Source organism: Toxorhynchites rutilus, chromosome 1 (assembly GCF_029784135.1).
Source record: "Toxorhynchites rutilus septentrionalis strain SRP chromosome 1, ASM2978413v1, whole genome shotgun sequence".
Lineage (NCBI taxonomy): Eukaryota > Metazoa > Arthropoda > Insecta > Diptera > Culicidae > Toxorhynchites > Toxorhynchites rutilus.
Genome location: NC_073744.1, coordinates 123,033,485 through 123,038,370, shown reverse-complemented (window position 1 = coordinate 123,038,370; position 4,886 = coordinate 123,033,485).

Here is a 4,886-nt window from a genome sequence, read left to right as displayed (position 1 = left end):
TTACTTATTTTATTTTCTAGTAATTATCTTATAATCATTATCTGTTTCATTAAAATATTTCTCTACAATAAAACCATTGTACTGTAGTCTACCAGTCAAATAATTTCATTTGATACCGATATTGAGTGGATTGCAGAAAATACATAGTGTGTTCTCTAAATAAGTCAAATTCGTTCGTTTGATACACATATCTCAATCAACCTTTTTTTTTGAGATGATATTTAATCAGCTATTTTGTAGCGGCGGCCAAATTGTATTTTTCAAGATAAGCAGTTTTAAAATGAAAGCAGAGATAAAGATGTTTTATAAATTCGGTCAGTTGCTATTGATGAAATTACTAGTGATGTGGGACAACCCTACAGACATACAAACAGTTCAAGCTAAATAAAACCGTTTAATAAAGTAATTTGCTATTTTGTGATTGCGGCCATCTTGGATTTGGTTTTTGCATGATCTACTGTGACCTGCTATTCAAGCCCTTTCATTTGATACCCATATCAATCGGGTTTTGAGAAAATATGTACCCGCCATTTGGTAGTGGCAGCCATCTTGGATTTGCATTTTTCATAAATAACCGTGTTCTACCAGTCAAACCCTTTCATTTCATACCCAGAATAATAGGGTTTTGAGAAAATATGTAGTCCGCCATTTTGTAGTTGAAGCCATCTTGGATTTGCATTTTTCATGAATAACTGTGTTCTACTAGTCAAGCCTTTTCATTTGATACCCATATTAATGAGGAGAGCTTCCGGATGGGTATCCAAACATCGCTTGCCGAAGGAAACTATCCAACGTAATCAAACATTAACATTTATGACTCCAAACAGTAAACAATGCGAGAGCCCCCCGAGCGCGAGCCCTGTTTATGTTGCCTACACTCAGTTTGCATTGGTTGGGATAGGGTTGCCAGGGCTTCGGTTCTACTAGTCAAGCCTTTTCATTTGATACCCATATCGATGACGTTTTGAGAAAATATGTGATCCGCCATTTTGTAGCGGCCGCCATCTTGGATTTTGTAGATCATGAAATACGCAGTTTTATAATGACTGCAGATATAAAGGTGTGTTTCAAATTTCAAATCACTATCGATGTTCGTGTGTGATTATCATTATATCCCAGCAAACATTAAATCGTATAATTTTGCACATGCCAAGTCTTATAAGAAATCCGAATAAATCATAATCGCATATAATATCAATCAAAGTATGTATCGTGTATACTTGAAATCGCATAAAATGTAAAAACTCGATTTTATATACCATTATCAAATTAAGTGGCAATTCGGTATAATAAACAACAATTTTATGATGTACATTGTCGTAAAATATATTTAATCCGCATCGTATGCGTATATTACGCTGATGCAGTTTGTGTGTCGTATAAGCGTATAATTTAAATCGATTCAGTACTGTAGTAAATCGTGTTGCATGCTGAAGAAAATCATGGAACAGCAAATCATATTAGATCCTAATAAAGAAAATATTACATCATAATGAAATGTCAATGAAATGCTGATGCACTCGAAAGTTTTAACTGCTGTTGAATTAAATTTCAGATAGCCGCGCGAGATAGCTGGTGGATGATAATCCAGACGACCGGAGTTCGAACCCACATCGTAGCAGTTTTCACCAAACATCAGTCTATGCCATTTTAAACATTCATATTCCACTCCCAAAACAAGTCAATCAAACAATTATTATTTCTACAAACATAAATACTCATATATAAAAATGGCGATTCGTGAGGCTATAATAAACATTTCACGAAAATATTTTGTGCCATTTGTTTTTTTTCTATGTCTATAATAAATCGTATATGAGTATCGCAAAAGTCGTATTTGGTGCTTTGACAATTCATGAATATATTCGTATAAGATGGCAATTCAATTCAACATAATCGCTATTATAGTCGGTCAAAGTTGCATATTCATCCAAACAAAATCGGTAAGCATTTGCCATGTATGTATATGGCCTCCACTTTTGCATGCATATGCCAGTTAGGCGCATTATATGCCAACCAAATTTTAGGGCATATGATGTTATATATACGCTTGTTATGCGATTTAATGTTTGCTGGGATCCTTATACCCTCCTCTTCTTCCTTTGTGAGTAATTAGTCCCCTTGCTATAAACAGAAGAATAAATTGAAATGTAAATTAACAATAGGGGAAGTGGGGGCATAGTGGTCACCCTGAGGAATATGCCCATTTCCAGCGCCCACATACCGAATTAATTTCCGTTTCTCGAAGAATATTATAGTTCAACTCATTGTTCTTCAAGATAGCAAACGGCTTTTACTATAAAAATTCAAAATAGTACACTTTTCATCAGACTTCCTGTGCGCGCGTTTTATTTTCGAGAGACGAGTATCGATTTTCTCTTCCTCCATGTGCAAGCGATGAGACCGGGCTTTAGCACACGGGCTCGGGATTGGCTCTTTCTCTTCTCTTACGTAAAATTTTGTGTTGCTTTCATTAATGCCTCGTCTGAAGTCTGCTCGCTCGGCTGTCTTCTGCCTCGGTCATTTGTTGCAGGCAGCTCCCAATGACTTTGTGAGATGCGAGACTGGATAACGCAAAACACACTGTCTCTTTTACGTGTTGTGCGAGATCTCGGAAATTCTACTTTTCATCATTAGAAAAAAGGAGAAAAATCGAACTTTTTTTTGCTTGGAGGTAAAGTGGTCACCTAGTGGGGGCAAAGTGGTATCATATCATGCTAAATGGAATAAATTTATGCGTTTTTGACATAGGACTACGTCTTTCATTAAGGGTGCCAGATCAGAAAACAGGTCACGTTTTTATGAAATAAAGTTAACGTTAATAACAATTTTTGCCGTGAACGGATTTTGGCGATTTACGTACTAAACGAATCGGAAATACCGTAAGATTTGTTTGATATGTTATACATTAGAATCCCCTGGTTTGTAAATGGCTAAAATTCATGAAAACTTTAAGCGTTTCTATTTTCCCCTACATTTGCTCTGTCCATTTGTGTGCTTTCCCGAACAGAGCTGTCAATAACGAGCAACTTATCGACGACCAACGAAGGGGAAATCGTAGGATTTAAAGTCTCCGTGAACGAAGGAAAAGTAGAAGGATGGAACAAAGGAAAAGTAGAAGAATGAAGGGGAATACTTGCCTAGAGTATAAACAGTGGATCTCGCTGAGGCAAACTTCCATTCGGCATCGGACTGTTGAGCAATCCAGTTCACTTTGTTTTCGCTGCGATCTAAGATTGGACCCCACCAGTGGTAATCCAACTTGGATATCGTCGTGTGATTTTTACTGTTCGTTTTTCGCATTATTCGTAACGTGTGTTTTTCTTTCCGCGTCATAAATTGGACGCTTCGCGTAGTGTGTGATGAGCAAGAAGAAGAGGAAGGCAGGCTCGAGCCCTGCAAAAAACGAATGCATTGGGGCAATAAAATTTCGAGGCAAGCGTCATCTAATGATGCACGCGATAGCGATTTCGGCGCGTCGGTCGAAAATGTAAACGCAGTTACCCAGGCAGCAACCAAAATCAAGCTCTCCCCGCTGGTGGCGAAGGCGGTCGCTCTTGACAAACTCATCAGCGTATTCGCATCAATGGGTGTTACAGCAGAGTACAAGCTGTGTGGCATTATTCAGTCTTTTCCAAGCAGTTAACATTGTTTGTTTTCCGTCATCATAAGGGCTTCGTTGGAGCCTTTGAGAATGCATCAATGCATTAAACTGACGTTATGGCGAAGCAGGTGTTAAGGTTATGTGCGAAAAAAATTATTTGGGGAATATCAAGCATCTTGAATGTCTTACTGGAATGTTATAAGTTATTTGGATTCGCGTGCCAGTCGCAAAACTGCCTTCAACTAGGATTGCATTTGCGCTAAAATTGATCATAATGAAGCATTGCTACTATTTTCGAAGTTGTTATTAACGAAAAGAGTTTATTCCGCTTGTTTAGTCACCAAGAAAGTAAATGTCGTTCTGGAATTTTTTAATTTTTTGATTTTGTGATTGGGTTTTGCTTGCCAGTAACAAAACTTCCTCCACTAAGGGTGACAGCTGCGCTTCTCTCAAGCATGAGAAAGTAATGCAACTTTTCTCAAGGCCAGTAGTATTAACAGACGCGTTTCTTTTGAGAATAGCGCAAAATGATGAGAAGTGTTTATATTTCTGGTAGTTTCAAGTCACCAATGTATGGCTCTGTATGCATGCTATGGCGAACGCTTGTTTGGCTTACGTTGTACGAACGATGCCTAGAGGTGCGATTCCTTTGAGGCAATACTAGATAACATGTAGCAATGATATTTGATACTTGCAAGTGTTGTCATTGTTGTTGTTTCATGGGGTGCCAAAGATATATTGATGTAGTTATGAGATGTGGAATAATGGTGCTGGTGCAACATGTATATAATCGACTGTAGCCGAGTCTATGTAAATTGCAAAAAAGGCCACCGGAATAGCGTTCGAGGTAAATTTCCAATGTATTGACATGAAATAAATTGCGACATACGATCAGCTAGTGTATTGTTTTGCGAGGGCAAGAATGAATCATCAATCAATTATCGTCAACTGATTCTACAATGAAAAAATTATAGGAGGTTGTGTCCAAGATACGACCGCATTGTTGACGTAGAAATACGCTGTTATTTTATATAAGTCGCTTGTTTATACCTTCGGATATTATTCTATAATGCTTTGGCGCACCTTAACGTCTGCTTCGCTATAACGTCAGTTTAATGCAATGATGCATTCTCAATGGCACCAACGAAGCCCTTATGATGACGGAAAACAAACAATGTTAACTACTTGGAAAAGACTGAATTGGACCACACAGCTTGTACTCTGCTGTAACACCCATTGATGCGAATTCGCTGATGAGTTTGTCAAGAGCGACCGCCATTAC